This window comes from Quercus lobata, chromosome 1 (assembly GCF_001633185.2).
Source record: "Quercus lobata isolate SW786 chromosome 1, ValleyOak3.0 Primary Assembly, whole genome shotgun sequence".
Classification (NCBI taxonomy): domain Eukaryota; kingdom Viridiplantae; phylum Streptophyta; class Magnoliopsida; order Fagales; family Fagaceae; genus Quercus; species Quercus lobata.
In genome coordinates this window covers 23,987,703-24,006,464 of record NC_044904.1, presented here as the reverse complement: position 1 = coordinate 24,006,464, position 18,762 = coordinate 23,987,703, and the positions used below count along the sequence as shown (strand labels likewise).

At 35.5% G+C, this 18,762-nt stretch overlaps 1 pseudogene; it reads left to right on the top strand.

Moving 5' to 3' along the window:
• The window catches only part of LOC115984278, a 28,557-nt pseudogene extending 23,934 nt beyond the window's left edge, over positions 1-4,623 (top strand).
• Positions 4,624-18,762: the final 14,139 nt, after the last annotated feature.

Sequence of the window (18,762 nt, the reverse complement as noted above, 5' to 3'; positions counted from 1 at the left end):
GAGGATTAATACTCATAGAGGCATTTTCACAAACACATGGCATGTTACAATCAACAATATCCATAGAAGCATACAAAACATTATCCATGGCAAAACACACAAGGGGTCAAGGATCACACTTAGGTAATAAAACCAAAACAAGTGTACCCGCTCTGATACCAATTGAAAGTTCAAAAACGTGTAAAAACACCTTTGAACGTTTAGACCCCCAAAATACAACTTAATCAATTCAAGCAATATGTCAAACAACTAGTGTACGGAAACTTAACATATGCTATCATACGAAATTGATTAAATACTATCTAAGCCATAACAGATTAAAATCCACAGCAGATAAATAAAAGGCAAAGATAGAGAGGAAGGAAGATGCAAACACAAAGACAACACGCGATGTGTTATCGAAGAGGAAACCGAAGCCCTCGGCGTAAAATCTCTCCGCCGCCCTCCAAGCGGTAATCAATCCACTAGAAAATATAGTTGGGATACAAGGACAGCAATAAACCCTCCAAGCCTAATCTACCCAGTGCACCTAAGCCCTCCAAGCTTCTTGCTCCAACGAGGTTGCGCCGAACCTTTTTCTTTTCTAGCTTTCCGGATTCCGCTACTAGACCGTAGCATCAACCAATGTAGATTGGCTCCTTCCTAACTACTTCCTAGAAATCCAAACAGTAGTCTCACAATGATGATGATGGTGAGAACCTGGTTTGGTATAATGCCTCTCAAGGATTTAACAATGGAGAGGAAGAAAGTTGAGGAATTTGAAGAGTCTCTAAGGTATAGATTGTGTGTGAATCAATCTAGTTTTTCTTTAGAGTTTCTCTCTCAAAATTCTCTCTGGAAGCTCTCTTTCAATCGTGGGTAATAGGGGTATTTATACTGGAGTGGAGAGGAATGTGAAATGTCAGGTTTTTACAAAACAGGGGTGGCTCGCGGCTTGACCTCGCGGCTTGACTAAGTCGCGAGATCCAGTCGCGAGATAACCGTATGGCCAGTTGTCCTGTTTTGTCCTGTAGTGCTCCAGCTAGCATGACTGTTCATCTTCCAGCATGCTTGGCACGTGTGTGCTTCTGGCGGCTTGCAGCCGCGAGACACCCGCGAGTCCCAGCCGCGACTCTCTGTTTTCTTGCACACTCTTGAGCAAACTTCACTCTATCTCACTCTCTACCCTTACATCAATCCCACCTAAATACAGGGTTACAAAATGCTGAATTACAAGCAAATTTGGCACGGAATAAAGCCAATTAGATGGTTGAATAAATTCAACCTTACAGATCTCACTATAGGATTTTCTGGGTGTTCCTCATTGAGTATGAATGCAAGTAAAATTGCAATTTATAACTTGCAACAGTCCCCCCCCCCCCACTATTTACTGTCTATTTTGTAGTTAAACGTATATATTTTACCATTCAAATTCTACATCCCATTCTAATGAGCTTATTAGGGGTCATGTGTGCTATATAGCTAAGTGTAATGAAACTCTGAGTTTTGCTATGAGATTGAGAATTGCCCTGGGATCGGCTAAGGGCATTCTCTACCTACATACTGAAGCCAATCCTCCAATATTTCACCGAGATATCAAGACCAGCAACATATTATTGGACTCTAAATATATGGCAAAAGTTGCTGATTTTGGACTTTCACGACTTGCACCACTTCTGGATATTGAAGGGATAGTGCCTGCTCATGTATCCACAGTTGTGAAGGGAACACCGGTACTCTCTCTCTCTCTCTCTCTCTCTCTCTCTTTATAGAAAAAAGGTGACTAGTAAGACGCTTATAGTTGATGTTTAACCAATAGAATTGTGAACTTCATGTGTCTATGTTGATGAGTGAATTCTTCCCCCTTGTATCACTGATTTTGTTATTAGTGCTCTCCAGCTATAGCACCAAGTGCCGCATGTTAAGTGTATATAAGTTTTATATGTTTCAACATTTGAGTCAGTCTAGCTTGGGATCCTGATGGAAAAACAATAAAAATTAATAGATAATGGTGTTGCCTATTTCCATTTTTGTTTAAGGGTTAATTTCAAAAAAAAAAACTAACTATAAGGTACTTACACACCACAAAGTTTGAAAATTTGCAATTGACCTTTTTTTTTTTTGAGATGGTTACAATATGCTACTAACCTTGCAGTTCGAACCATTTTCCCCTAGACAGAGAGTACTTTGTGTGTATGGGGAGATGCCAATTAAGGTACATGGCTCTTGGCATTGCAATCAACATTCTAATTGAAACAATTGTGCCAATTTGCATCTTGTGATCCAAATGAGGGTTAAAGTTAATGGTCATGTGATTTGCATATGACCCCTAAAGTGTAAAAAGATGGATCTACCCTTTTTAGTAACTAAATTACTAAAATACCATTACTAACTTCACACTTGTTTGAGAAAGATAAAAATAAGGGAAAGGAAAGATAAAGCAGAAAAAACCCTAAGCTTCACCACCTAGAATATGCCTGAAAACCTTAGTCATCACCACCACCTAAGAGTGCCTGGAATCACCACCAAGTAAGAGAAACATTCTCTAATTAGAAAATTCTTATTCAAATTGTACTACTTTCACAATTGCAAGAGCCGCTATTTTAATAGTTGGCATGGACACCAGAATTTTTTTTTAAAATTTTTTATTACTTATTTGAGAAACCAGATTTCAGACTTTTATTTGAATTTTGAATTAGTTTGGGCTTTATTGTGGTGGAGGATTTTATGGGATTTAATTGTGGGATTAGAACTTTCCATATCGATGTAATCCTAGAAGCACTTTCCCTCTTTTCTTTCTCCACTAACCCTAGGATCAAAATCACTTTCCCTCATCCCCACCAACTCCAACCTCCAATCTGCTACCTTATGGCAAGGCTACTTCCATGGCACCACTTCCTCCAACATCTAAGTACACGCCTACCTCTCCATCAAACTCATGCCCTTCCCCCCCCCCTCTCTCTCTCTCTCTCTCTCTCTCTCTCCTAATAGGCATCTTTTGGGACCAGATAATCTTTTCCATACGTCGTCTTCTTGCCATTGTAGTACTCAATGACACAGCCAACGCCTTTTCACTCTGCTTTCCTAGTGTTGCCTCTATCCATTTGTTTTGCTATGTGTACCACTCACTTGTTGCATCCACATACCTTGATTTGCCAACCCAATCGAACTCTAAGTTCACCTAGTCAAGCACATGAGAGTTTTTGAGTTTGAGATGTGTAAGTCACATGGACATTAAATTTTATCTTATTTGGATCGTGAAGCTATAGATTGGCACAATTGTTTTGATTAGGGTGTTGACTGCAAGTTTTTATTGGGGTGAAAACTGTGTATCCCCATATATATTGATAAGTAAGTTACACATATACCCGATGGGTCTTGATCCACAACCTTAGCCTCCATCCATAATGGGAGAAGGAAGTGTTAATTGAGCATAGTTTGGTGTTTTTTTTTTTTTGCAATTAACCATTTGTTTAAATAATAAATTTATAAAACAATTTTTAAAATTAAATAAATAAATGTAACTCAAACTAGATGAAATAGACTTAATGGTATGTTGTTGGAGATTTAATTGATGCCTATTTCTATATTCTCTCATTCTCTGTATAAAATTTGCAGGGTTATCTAGATCCGGAGTATATGTTAACTCGTAAATTAACAGACAAGAGTGATGTTTATAGTCTTGGTGCTGTATTTCTTGAACTCTTGACTGGGATGCAGCCAATCTCGCGTGGCAAAAACATTGTTAGAGAGGTAAAACCTTAGACCTGTTTGCCTTGGATTTCATAGGGGGTTAATGTTACATCAAGTGCTTGTGTATGAAATGGAAATTGTTCTTTTGTAATTATAGGTGCAGGGTAAAGTTGACAGCTTTCAGTTATTCTCTCTCTCTCTCTTAACATATGTCATTTTATTCTAGATGTAAAGACGAGAGATATCCTAATTTGCATGTTTCAATTTTAACTTCAATAAAACATTGAAATCCTTTTAAAATTTTGGCTGTATGCGAAACATTCCTTGTATGAAATTTATGATCATTTTGGCATAATGTTCATATTATTTGATCCTTTAGATACAGTGGCTAAATTTGTGTAATAAAATGGTTTCTTATAATTTTTCTATGGTTTCTATCTATTTCAGGTTAATGTTGCATGTAAATCTGGTATGATCTTTTCAATCATTGACGGGAAAATGGGATCTTATCCTCCTAAATGTGTGGTGAAATTTTTGAATTTGGCTCTCAAGTGTTGCGAAGATGAGACAGATGCTAGACCTTCAATGGCAGAGGTGGTTCGTGAACTTGAAAGTATATGGCATATGATGCCTGATTCTGACACTGTATTAGCAAATCCTTTGGACAGTGACATTGAAAAGGTAGTGAATACACCATCATCATCCTCTATGGTGAAGGATCCTTATGTGTCATCCAAGATATCTAACACTAAACTTGTTAGTGGAGCCGTTCCATCCATCACCCCTAGATAGAAAACATTTCAAAAATTAGGCTGTATCGAAACCTAAGATGCTATGATTTTGAAACTTGAAAATTTGAACTGGGAAATGATATTTACAATCATCTTGGCTGTAGATGTGTAAAGACTCACTCTTCGATCTTCAATACAATTATTATTATTATTTTGTTAACTAATTAGTTAGCAGTTTATAATAATGTCAAGATAAGAAACTGATGTTGTTCGATAAACGGACTTGTTGATAGTGAAATTTTGAAACACGATTGATATTAAACATAAACGGTTATGTAGTATTGTATGGTCTAATTCGACACAATCATCTGAGGAAATACTGAGTAGTCCTGAAGCTACAAAAAATAATGATTAAAAAAAAATTGAATTCCTTCAATGAAAACTTGCTTCTTATATGTTGATATGATCAAGATGGCATCCAATAAACATTAACAATTCAAAGAATTTAAAGATACTTGTAATTTGTTTGGATTGAGGAGGAGGGAAGGGGAGTAGAGTAGAGTAGATTTAATAAAAAAGTAGCTTATTTTTAGCTAATTTTACTATACTCAACTCCTCTCCACCTCCTTTCCCTTTCTATCCAAATAGGCCATTAGTTTTCCCATCACTGACATTAAATAAATTAAAACAAAAAAGAAAGAAGAAGAACAAAAAAAAAAAAAAGAGAGGTAAAAGATACTTGGTCAGTAGGTCTTGTTAGTTGGTGGTCAGTTAGTATTGAATCTTTACGGATCCTAAGAGGCCATCCAATACAAGATTGGACCCAATTCTAACAATTGGCTGGTCAGATTCAGATTGATAAGGCCCATTTAAGCCTAGGCTTATGGAGGACCTTCAGAACAAACCAAAAATGGGGCAAATTGAGTGCAGGACTTGGGCTCCACTTTTTCAAATAGGTAGTTATTTTTTGGGATAGTAATTTTTAATTTTTTCTATTCTTTACGCTATATTTCAATTTTGTCCCTAATCTTTCAATTGTATTAATTTGATTTCTAACATTTTTAATGCTGTGTTGATTTACTATCTACCGTTATTTATTGATGGAAAAAGTTGATGTGTCAAGCAGAATTAAAAAAAAAAAAAAAAAAAATTCATATTATATCAATTGTCAACTGTACCGTCACGTTAAATTATTTAAAAAAAAAAAAAACCAAATTAAAATTTGCACTTGTGTGCATTAGCATCACCTCACTAAAATCCCTTAACTCTCTCTTGCTAAACACTAGTCAGTATCTATTAATGACGCTGGGTTTAGAAACATGAACCTTTTTTTCTTCTTTCATATTTGAAAAGCTTCCAAATACAAAGCTTTCCTAGTTGAGATAAAGCTTGATTCGAGCATTTGGTGTATAATGAAGATATTGAAGGCCTTTGCAAGAGGTAACTGGTTCAGTTAAAGGGATTCGAACAAAGACTATAAAGTTAGGCACACCAATGGCTTCTTTAGACCCATCAATTTGGCCTTGTTTGAGTCCGATGTTTTTGAAGCTGGCTCTAATATTTAATCTCCATCTCTAATCTCTTTACCCCAACTTGCAATATATATTTTTTTTCTTTCAGTTTTTGGGCTGCCAAACTCTAATCTCTAATCTCTTTGAAGCTCGGTCTCTTCTGCATTAACTTCGCCTCAACCATATCAGATCCCCCGCAAAGAAGAGCAGATTGGCAACCACCATGAAAACTATATTGTTTCTTTCTAAAATCTTTTTTTTTTTTTTCCTTCTGGGATTCGATTTATCTGTATAAACTAGATTTTTCTTTTTGTGTGTTTTGAGTTTGGGAGATCTGAAAATTTTGCAGTTTTGAGCAAAAAGTTTGATTCGACAATGGTGGATTTTCTTGGTATATTTTGAGCTCTCAATTTTTTTTATAGATTAAATCCTTTTTATAGTGTTTGGTTGTCATGAAAGCGATGTAAAATTGAAGCAAAGATCTCCATGTTTCTTGTTGTAGTTGAGATTTTCTTTGATTATTGTTGTGTTTGGTTTCCTAGAAAATGAAAGAAAAGAAAAAGATATCTTGGTCTTAGGTACTCTATGTCACGTGCAGATTTTATTATGTATTTTTTTTTAATAATAAGTGTTGCCAGTTGATGTGTTATGAAAAATAAATTTTTTTATTATTTCGTTTGACATGTAAGCTTTTTTCTTCTGAAGATAACGGCAGAAATTAAATTAATACGACACTAAAAGATTAGAGACTAAATTAATACAATTGAAATATTAGTGTTCAAATTGAAATATGGTGTAAAGAATAGAGACTAACTCTGTAACTTACCTTTTAATTTTTTATGGATTTTAAAAGTTTATAAAATCATTCTATCTAATTAGCTCAAATAATATAATTTTAACTATATTAAAATTATCAATTATTAGCATTTACTTGTAAATGGGTATAAAAATTTAGTGGTAGTGATTATTATATATGGGAAATGAACAAGTTAATCTAAATGGTTCATGTCAAGAAAAAAAAATGGTAGGCTAGCTAATATTTTTATCATCCTCTGTAGTGGAACAAAATATCTCTTATTTCAACCTTGAATAATTTATTTTTGATTTCCAAAGGATTGTTGGTATATTGCTTTGAACGTTGCACTAATCTTTTGAATCTTGTACCAATGGGTATCATCCTCCCTAGAACAACGTTCTCTTTTAGACCTTTCAACCAATCGATATGACCCCATAGAATTATTTATGGGATATTTACTTATAAGGCATCAAAATTTGGATATTTGTAGGCAAGGGAGACTATTAACTTGTCTTTACGTTCTATCGGGAAAAAAAATGACAAACTCTTTCATTCTTTTTCAATTAAATAAATAAAGAAAGAAACTATAATATATATATATATATATATATATATATATATAAAGAGGCTAAAATGCACTTTTGGCTGTTAAATTTTGGGTTTGTTTTCATTTTTGCCTTTTATGTTTGAAAATTTTCATTTTGGTTCTATATGTTTGATTTTGTTTTCATATTGGACTTGTTACTTTTGTTTGTTATCTAACCGTCCTTAATATATTTTTCTACCTACAATAGTGAAATTATTGCATTCCACAACATTTTAGAGCTAATATTTCACTAAATAATTAAATAGAGGACACTTAATAGTTATATTATAGATGAAAATGAATTGCAAGACTAATATAAAAACAAAATTAAACATGAAAGGACAAAATAAAAAAATTTGACCATAAAGGACCAAAATAAAAATAACTTCAAACATTAAGGCAAAAAAAAAAAAAAAAAGTACTTTAAACACAAGCAAATGAAATAAACTTGAACATGTAATATTGTTTGATATTGAGTTTGAGTTCAACTCAGTGTTCGAAATAAGTTAAAGGAAAAATGCATAATTTTTAATACTTGTATTGGCTAGCCGGTTTACAATTCTAGAGCTAGGAATAACCTAATATATTTAGCAGAGTTTTAAAAATTGGACTAGACTAGACAGTTTAATCGGGAATTGAGCATTAATCTAGTTCGGTAAAACCCTATTGATGCCCTATTTTTGACAAGAGGGCCCAATGGTAGAAGAAGCCCAACGATATAAAAAAAGGTGGAGAAAGAAAATAGTATAACAAAGACCATTGGGCCAAAATGATAGGAATAATGGTCTGCAAGCCCACAAAACAAGGAGTGGCCTCAAAGAAAGCAAATGGGCTGAGGAAGCCCCAAAGAATGAAATAGTAAGCCCATGGGAATCGTAAGAAGTGGAAAGAAAGCAAAAAAGGGCCGGAGGAGCCTAAAGAAAAGAATTAGTAAATGGGATTGGTTCAAAGACCAATAAACCCAAAGGCAAAAGATGTGGTCATTGGACCAAGGAAGTCCAAAGGATTTAGCAAAAGCCCATGAGAATGAAGGAGGTAGAAAAAAAAAAATGAAATGGGCCAAGGATGCCCAAGGAATGAAACAAGTTAAGGATGCCCGAAGAATGAAATGGGCCAAGGATGCCCTAGGAATGAAACGGGCCGAAGATGCCCAAGGAATGAAATGGGCTCCAGGGTGTTGAATGGATTGGCCCAGCAAGAATGCTGGGCAATAAAGACTAGAAGAAGGAATAATATGAGAAATTGGCATGGCAAACGTTTCAACTTGCAAGCCTAGAAGTAATATAGCAGGAACAATACAGTGACGTGGCAGGAGCACCAACCAGTCCATGGGATGTATCTGCAGTTGAGAGTTTGGACGTATGGATTATTTATGGATGCATGCTTGTGTTGTTCTCACTACTTATTGAAGCTTCAAATCCGATTACCAACCCTGAAAAAGGTCATTTTGCTTTAGTTTGTTGTTCTTTTGCATTTCATGATTCACAAGCTTCTTTTGCAATTAAGTTATTTTGCATTGCGCTAGTGTTTTCTAAAAATTTATTGTTGAACCTTCTAAAAAGTCACTTTATTAAAGACACTAAAATATGCATGAAAAACACAGAGTAGTTAGAAAGTACAAAAAGAGGAAAGAAAAAACAGACAAGTAATTACAAAAAACAGAAAAGAGCTAATGGATAAAGGGATAGAGTCACAAGATGTGAGTCCCCAAGTCATTTTATTGTGACTTCACATATCAAATATTCACTTCCTGAAGTCGGGAGTGGTTATTGTTGCATATAGTTGAGCTGTAGTGGTTATTTGATTCATTGATTATCTGTGCTCAAAACTTGAGGCTGCTGATACCCTGATACTAGAATTATAGAAACACAAGGATCAACAAAGATGTTGATGAAACATGAATTAACTTTTGTCTTAGTGTACATTTGGATAGTGTTTTCCACGTCCAGTGTTTCCCTAGTTTTTATTTTTTATATTTATTTATTTATTGAGAAGTGATGGGGGTTTTGTCTGTTAGTGGGTCCCGTGCACTATTCATGAGACCCACAAACCTCTTTTTCACCAAAACTTTTATTAAAAGTGGGTTTCACGGCACTATTTACACATTTAAAACTTATTTTGCTATATAGTGTTTTCAATTTTCAGTTTTCCGCAAAATAAGCGGTATCCAAACACACTCTTAATTTGCAGTGAAGGCTTTGTGGGCCATCAAGAGCAGTTTGATAGATCCTTGTGGGAATTTGAGAGATTGGGATCAAGGAGACCCATGTACATCAAATTGGACAGGGGTTTTTTGCTACAATACAACATTAGACGATGGATATCCACATGTTCAACGATTGTATGAATTTAACCTTTCCTGATTTTTATTTATATTAGAGAGCATTATTGACATGAATAATGTTGCATATTTTAGAGCACTTTTTTCTTACTTTGTTTCTTTTGTCCTCCTCACACGATGAGATGTAAATTATTCCACTGTTATATGTACTCATTTATGGGTGCAGGGCACAACCTTCCTTAATTATGTAGTTCATTTGAGATTAAAGGAAATTTATTAGGCTAGGATCTATTATCCACGTATTTCCCAATGATCCCTAGCATCTCCTAATGAATTTAAAATTTATCTTCATGATCTTTTCATTTGTTAAGGAAATTAATAAATATTGATATATAATAATTTATTGGCTACAAACACATTTTTATCTAATGCCTAGCATTATATTAGCTTTAGACGCTAGTCACAGATGCACATATAAGACTATCAAGCTTTGATGAAACTTGGCTATTAATTGCATGTAGGCTTTTCTTATGAAGACTTAGCAATGGGGCTTTAATAATATTGTTTTGGGCTGCTTCTCCGCAGCCTACTACTACGTATGAATTTGTCAAGAAATTTATCACCATAGCTTGGTCGCTTATCAAATTTGAAAATATTGTAAGGCAAAGGATATCGGAAGGATGATTTTTTGTAATACAAATATCGTTATTTGAATCACAGTTTTCAAAGACCTCTTTCACTCAATACTCTATAATCCCATGGTAGCATTGGATTTACTTGTGTTGCTGATATATTTTTCTCTATAATTCAATGTTATTGTAAATTATTCTGTATAAATCTAAATTTGAGATTCCATTTATCTCAACCATTAAATTTTAAATTTATTAGTTAATTTCTATAAATAAATTAAATTGTTAATAAAATATTTGGATTTTTATTTGGTAAATTATTCCCCATTTCAAGTCGATTGCAAACAATTTTTTGAACGGCTCTTTTCATCCTTCATTTGGCAAAATAGGACTTTGAATGGAATGCGGAAACTTATAGTGTAAGACTTGAGCGACAATGTTGCTATCCCTTGATTAAGGTGACACCATCTTTTGGCATTGGTGTGTGTGTGTCCGTTCATGCTCTCTAGCATCTTCTTTTTTTAATGGTGAAAAATCAATTGGTGCCTTGTTTTGAGTACAGAATTTTGTAGAATTAAAAGGTATAATCTTCTAAATTAACTTTATAAATTTACTCTCGTCCTAGACTTTCTAAGCTATTGCTTTTGGCTCTTTGGTATTGCAGGGAGTTGCAGTATAATAAACTTTCAAATATGACATTTACAAGCAACTCTTATATACCTCCAAATGTCACTCTCGGGTTTGCTTCTATGCCTCCCAAATTTTCACTTTCTAATTAGTTTCATATAGAACGTCATTTGTAATGAAATGCATCTTCAAAATGTGAATACTTGATTTAGAGATTTTGGATGCGATCTTTTTAATTTTAGTTTTGCAAGGTGTAACACACATAGCACATTGATGTGATGAAGTTTCATTTTTAACTGTCAGCCTTAAAGGGAATCCCTTAATGCCGGGACTCCAACCTAGCCCAGTTTTGTGAATCTGAAACAGAGGATAAAAATTAGAGTCAGAATTCAACAAACACCACTTCTGTTTGTCCAGCTCAAGCATGCCCACCCCCTCACGAATATTCCCCTACATCTCCAGTAGCTTGTTTCTGTGCTCTTCCTTTGTTTGTTGGATATCAGTTGAAAAGTCCTGGATTCTCAGATTTTCGTCCGTATAGATATGAATTTGAGGCGTTCCTGACAACTCGTCTTGAGTTGTCTCTTTATCAGCTGGGAAGAAGGACCTCGACTGGGAATGCATTTGAAGTTTTTTTCCTGTATATGATGCTGAAAACAACACGTCTTCAAGGAGTGAGATTCAGCGAATCTTTGATATATTCACATCATGGAAAATTCGTAATCCTGACATGTTTGGACCTTATGAACTTATCAGCTTCTCTCTACTGGGCTTCCATAAAGATGGTTTGTCTCAAAACCCTCATCTGATATATTTTTGCGATAGAGCTTTCTTGATTTGGGAACTAATGCTTATTTAGCGGTTGAAGAATGTAGAACTTTCTTCTCTAATTCATTTGACCTATACAATGAAGTCCTCTATACATAAAAGACAATATTAGGCTCACAGCATTATTCTCTATTATTATTGTGTTCATATTCTGAGTTACGTGTGATATGTCTGTGGGTGGCACATTTAAGTGGAGAGCACCTTTTCTTTTCCTGCCAACAATGTTGGAGAAAGGCTTGATCTACGCAGTTTAATGCTTTCACCATGGCAATGCTATGTTCAGCAGTATGTACAGATACAGTTGTACCGCTGTGATCCAGCACATAAGTGAATAATTGCAATGCTAAGTTCAAGATGATTTTAATGTTCTGGAAAATTAAGTAATGTTTTATATTGATCATGAAGGCAGCTTCAAATTCACACCCTCTCACTTATGACTTGACCCCAAGGATAGATGAACTATGTCTCAGTCTCATCTTCCCTTCAACAAAAGGACAGCTTTTTGAAACACTTGAAAACTGATGTCACCCTCCCTACTTTGTATTGGAGGATGTCATGTAAAAACAATGCGAGGAATATCACAAATTTATTTACAGCACATAAAGTGGGAAACAATTTAATGTTTCCTTCTAAGGGAGCAGATGCCATACTTGTATGATTCCTCAATCGATACATTAAACGGTAGACAAATATTGGCCCCTAGTAATTTTGTGAGCATAGTGTTTATGTCAGCTCCTTTTCCAACATGTTAGGATGTGAGTAAGAAAGTTTCAATCCCAGATGTTCTTCCCTTAGTCTAATTTAAGAAGATAAAGGGGGAAAAGTCCTAAAAGTACAAACTTATAATAATAAACCCCCCAAAATATAATCACAAAGCTAAGTACAAACTTATAATTTAATTTTCGTGATGTATTTGAAGACTTAAAATTTCATCTCCCTATCTCTGCAAACTTTGTCCTCAAATAAACTGAGGTGCAACCAAAGCCAAATATGATAGCAGTTTTCCCTACTGATGTTGGAGAAAACTATATTAACAATGAGGGTTGTTCACACACACTAAGACAAATTCTTAGTGGACAAAATGAGCACATTACCTCAGCAAGTGCAACAAAGCTTACACCACAAGCAACCCAGCAAAAGAGAATTGATCCCATTAGTACCTCCAAATACTGCCAAAGAACACAGGGAATTCAAGAAAAGCAGGGAAGTACATCAACTTTCAGGAAATTTAGGTCCGTTAAGATGAATGTTCTCATAGATCCTTTAAAAAGTAAATAGTTCAATCAGTTTCAAAAATTTTAGCTACCAAGAGAAGAAAATTATATTCATCACCTTCAGCATGGATGCTTTTTTAAGCTGTTAGGATAGATTATGAAGTACTACAGATAATAAGAAACTAACCATGACTAACTGATAATGAAAAAAACAAAGATTACTGTGTCTTTGATTTTTCTTTTTATTGGACTCGTTGTCCTTTGCCTCAAATGCTCTAAATAAATGAAAAGGCACTACATATATCTCCAACTCTACTTCCTCACTATAAATGCAATCTGCAATAGAGTAATAATAACAGTTTCAAGTGTGGGTTGAGGCTGAGGAACAGCAGCTAGGACCTCCCTTAACTGTAACAAATTTTTCTTTTGAGGAAACCACCAATGTAACACCAACGTTCAAACTAGAAAAGAATAAGACGTTAGTATTGAGAATCACTTTTACGAAATTTAAATATCAATCTCTATTAACCAAAATAACATTCATATTCATAGAAGAATCTAGTAACAGAGAGAATTAACAATTTCTATAATGGTCACAGATTTTGAGGGAGGAGGCCTGGCTACCTTGGATTAGTCACAGATTTTTGCTCTCTGTCTGATTTTTGTTGTTTTTGATTATATTATTATGGGACGGTCCACGTTTTTCTTTGTCAAATCCAAAACTTTTGAATTTTCTGTTGTGGTACTTTTTATTTATTACGTATTCTTGAAAATAGTCGAGATTCTTCACGATTTGTCACTTTGGGGAAGGAGAGTGCCAAGAGGCTGTTGTTTAACGTGGAAGAGTTGGCGTCTAAGCAATCACCTGTGCAGTTTTCTAGAACGTGTAGGGAAGGAAATAAGATTTTTATTATTCATTGGGGGTCATGGAAATTTTTTGCTTATTTCTGAACTCATTCATGGGCAACAAAGAGGGTCCATAGTGATACCGGAAGGAAACTTGGGGAGAGGATGGGGTGGTTTTGGTCTTCACTTAAGGGAGACATTAGAAGATTCTCTTCTCCGATAGGGACATTCCGGGATTAAAAACAGTGAACCCAAGCATCTTGTTGTGGTGGTACAGGAGGGGTGGCAGAAAAACTATGGCATTGTTGGAAGAAGCTGTGGGTGATTTTTTGGTGTCTTGTAGATTTAGGAATGTGGGAGATAATTTTGAATGGGCATTCATTGGTGTGTATGGTCCTAATGTAGATAGGGACAAGAGGCTGATGTGGGAGGAGGTCTTTATAGTTGGTGGAATTTGCCATGGTGTGTAGGTGGCAATTTCAATGCAATTTAATTTCCTTCCAAACGTTTGGGGGCAGAGACTTCACTCAGGGTATGTATAATTTTTCTGATTTCATCTCTTTTAATGGGTTAATGGATATCCCTTTGGAGGGTGGTAGTTACACTTGGTCAAACTCTCTGTCTGGCTCCAGGATAGATCGCTTCCTCTTTTCTTCAAAATGGGAGGAACATTATCCAAACGTTCATCAAAAAAGGTTGGTTAGAGTTCTATCAGACCACTTCCCCATTTCTTTGGAGGGCGGGGATATTTGTAAGGGAAGTAGGCCTTTCCATTTTGAGAACATGTGGCTTCAAGTGGATGATTTTGTGGAGAAGGTGAAAAATTGGTGGAACTCTTATCATTTTTGTGGAACTCCAAGTTACAGGTTAGCCATGAAATTGAAAGCTTTAAAGGGAGACTAAAAAAAGTGGAATGAAACCGAGTTTGGAAATGTAACCGTTAAGAGAATTAAACTATGGAATGATTTGAATGCCTTGGATTCTAAAGAGGAGAGTGTGCCTTTTTGTTGATGAGAAGCGCGATAAAGAGAGAATTTGCTTGGAGATTGAGAGGATTTCTTTATTGGAGGAGATTAGCTGGAGACAAAAATCGAGGGTGCTATGGTTAAGGGAGGGGGAGAGCAATACAAAATTCTTTCACCAGATGGCTAAGGATCCATTTGGATACAGTTGAAAACTGAAAACTGAAAAATACTGTAGCAAAATAATTTTTAAATGTTTGAATAGTACCGTGGGACCCACTTTTAATGAAAAAGTTGCTGAAAAGTGAAATTTGTGGGTCCGTGAACAGTAAAATTTGTGTTGAAAAGGTGAAAAAAGTCAAACTTCATGGCTACCGTTCATGAACAGTAGCCGTGTTGGTCTCTCAAACGCGTGCAAAAAAAAAAAAAAAAAACAGAAAAACGCAAACACAAACGCATCAACCGGACCCAAACGCACACTAATTCTAATAGGAGTAACAGTATTGGCAGTTTAAATATTGGTGGAGTGTTGACATCAAATCAAGAAGTTATTGAAAAGGGTACTGTTTGGTTCTATAAAAGTCTTTACTAAGAAGATAAGCACATTCGTCCTCATCCAGATGTGCTGAATTTTTCGAGGATAATGCTGGCTGGTTGGAAAGACCTTTTGAGGAAGCTGAGATTTTTGGAGTGGTCATGGATTTTGATGGTGATAAAGCTCCTGGACCTGATAGATTCCCTATGGTGTTTTTTCAGACTTGTTGGGCCATTATCAAAACTAATCTTTTGGAGGTTTTTCAGTATTTTTTTGATAATGCTTAGTTTGAGAAAAGCTTGAATGCTACTTTCATCTCCTTAATTCCTAAAAAATCTAATGCAGCGGAGGTAAGAGATTTTCGACCTATTAGTTTAATTGGAAGGGTGTACAAAATTATTGCTAAAGTTTTAGCTAACAGGTAGAAAATGGTGCTTGGGGATATTGTTCACGAATCTCGAAATGCTTTTGTCAAAGGAAGACAAATTTTAGATTCCGTTCTTATAGCCAATGAATGCTTGGATAGTAGGCTGAAATTAGGAGTTCTTGGGGTGCTATGTAAGCTGGATGTAGAGAAGGCATATAATCATGTGAATTGGGACTTTCTCATTTATATGTTGGATCGTTGTGGTTTTCATGAAAAATGGAGAAGATGGGGGTTTTATTTTGTATCTCTACTGTTAAATTCTCCATTCTCATTAATGGAACTCTGTGTGGTTTCTTTGAAAGTTCTAAAGGTACAAGGCAAGGCAAGGTGATCCCTTCTCACCTTTATTGTTTGTCATTGTTATGAATGCTTTTAGTAAAATGTTGGATAAGGCAGTGAGGGATGGGCTCATGTCTGGTATTAGGGTAGGTCCCACAGGAAACTCTTTGCAGGTGACCCATCTTCTCTTCGCTAATGATACCCTAGTCTTATGTGATGCTAATCTTGGTTAGATTATGTTTCTCCGGTTGGTGCTGTTTTGGTTTGAAGTAGTTTCTGGGCTGAAAATTAATATGGGTAAGTCTAAATTGGTCCCTATGGGTGTGGTTCCAAATATAGCACATATGGTGGATGTGCTAGGGTGCAAGCAAGGCTCCTTTCCAATGAAATATTTAGGTCTTCCATTGGGTGCTAATGTCAGAGATAGATCTATTTGGAGTCCAACTACTGAGAAGGTGGAGAGGAGGTTAGCAGGTTGGAAACGACTGTATCTCTCAAAAGGAGGTAAAGTTAATAAGAAAGTTACTCTTATTAAGAGTACTTTGTCCAATCTTCCAACTTATTTTCTCTCTCTTTTTCCTATCCTGGTGGAGGTTGCAAACCGTATTGAGCAACTTCAACGAAATTTTCTCTGGAGTGGTATTGGGGATGTTAAAAAAAACTCACCTAGTGAAATGGGCCACGGTTTGCACTCCTCTTCATTTTGGAGGTTTAGCTATTAGAAGTTTGAGAAGTTTTAATAAAGCCTTTTTTGGAAAATGGTTATGGAGATTTGGGAATGAGCGACAGGCCTTGTGGAGGAGAGTGATAGGGGCAAAATATGGTTGTGAAGGGGGAGGTTGGTGCTCTCTTCTCGTTATTGGCCCTCATGGAGTGAGTTTGTGGAAGTCTATTAGTCGTGGTTGGCCATCTTTTGTTCGTCACATCCAATTTGAGGTTGAGGTCGGGTTTACTGTTAGATTTTGGCCGAATATTTGGTGTGGGGACACCTCTTTGTGTGTGCTCTATCCAAGACTTTTTTCTTCAAGTCGAACTAAGGAGGCCTATGTGGCTGATTTGATGAAGTTCCCAAATGGCGTTCTTTTTTGGGATCTAACTTTTAGAAGATACAGCGAAGATTGGGAATTGGAATCCTTCTACAGTTTAATGTCTAGAATTTATGGAGCTTCTTTGAAAGGAGTTGGGAATGATAAGATGTGTTGTTTCAATCAGTCTTTCCCTTGGAAGACTGTTTGGAAGTCTAACGTCCCTTCTAGAGTTGCTTTTTTGTGTGGATTGCAGCTTTGGGGAATATTTTGACTATTGATAATCTTAGGAAACGGCAGATTTTGATTTTGGATTGGTGTTATATGTGTAAAAGAAATGGGGAATCAGTTGACCACCTCCTCATCCATTGCTCTATTGCTTTTGATTTATGGTCTATGGTGTTTACTCTGTTTGACATTCATTGGGTTATGCCAAAAACAGTGGTGGAGCTGTTGGCTTGTCGGCAAGGAAAGTTTGGGAGGCATCGGACTACCATTTGGGTGGCTGTGCCCCATTGTTTGATGTGGTGCATTTGGAGGGAGAGGAATAACCGGCATTTTGAGGATTTAGAGAGATTAGTTTCAGATCTTAAACTCTTCTTCCTTAAGACTCTTCTGGATTGGGTTACAGTGTTAGGCTTTCCTTCTTTTTCTCCAGTCCATGATTTCATGGACTTTTGTACTTTATGCACTTGATTTGTTTTTGTCCTTGATGTATACTTCCTGTATACTCAGGTGACACCTCTCTTCTTTTTAATATATTTTTATTACTTATCAAAAAAAAAAAAAAAAAGAATCTAGTAACAGCAATATATATACAATTGCGACCACATGACAATAAATATTGACCATAACAATAATTGGGCTTTAACAGTGCAAAATTCTATTTGATTTTGTTAACTCTCTTATGGATCGGCACATCGAGTGTCTAGCGATTCAAGTGGCAAAAGGTTGGTCTTGTTTTATTTTAGTTGTATTTTTCTTTAAGTAATCAAGGATCTTTTTGGAGCTTTAAGGTTTTCCAAAATGGCTTGTAATTTCAAACCCATAGTTATTTTATTGGGCTTCTTTTTTTCTTTGACTTTTAATAGTTAAGAAAAGATAAATTTGCAACTATTATGGTGTTGCAGTTTGTTTGATGCAATTCTTCCCTAAGCAATGTCAAGGACCCTAGGTGTAATGCCTACAAAAACTATGTGCAATGTCACTTATCAAAAAAAAAAAGTGCAATGTCTAGATTTATCTTTTTTTACTTCTTTCTCTTTAATTTCCAGCAACTTGAAATCTTGCAACTAAATCATAATTCCACAAACTGAGAACCCTAAAAAGAATAGGATAAAAACCCTTGTACAATCTACAAACCAATATCTGCATTGCTGAGTTATTTCTAACAGCCAACCAGATCTGCTTTTCTTCCTTTTTCTCACCTGTTTTGACTGTTGAACTCCAAAATATACCCAGCTTGTTACTACCTGATTGAATCTTAATCAACCTATTTCTCTAGCATTACCAACCACAAATCCCTAATCCCAACATCCCCAACTCCCTCAAATACATGCTGCAAAAGTGAACATGAATGAGAATAAAAATTAAAAAACAGTTACTAATACATAATACCACAACAATCAAAAATAAATCACAAATAAGATCCCTACCAAGTACTAACATAATTTATCAATGATTCAAGTGTGAATGCTTCAAAAGTGAAAAATATACATCAAATAGAAGATAGGAAATATAAAGCATCTTATTAAACATATGCAACTAATAGCAAAATAAAACAGCAAATGTCCATATGTGAATTTAAAATGTA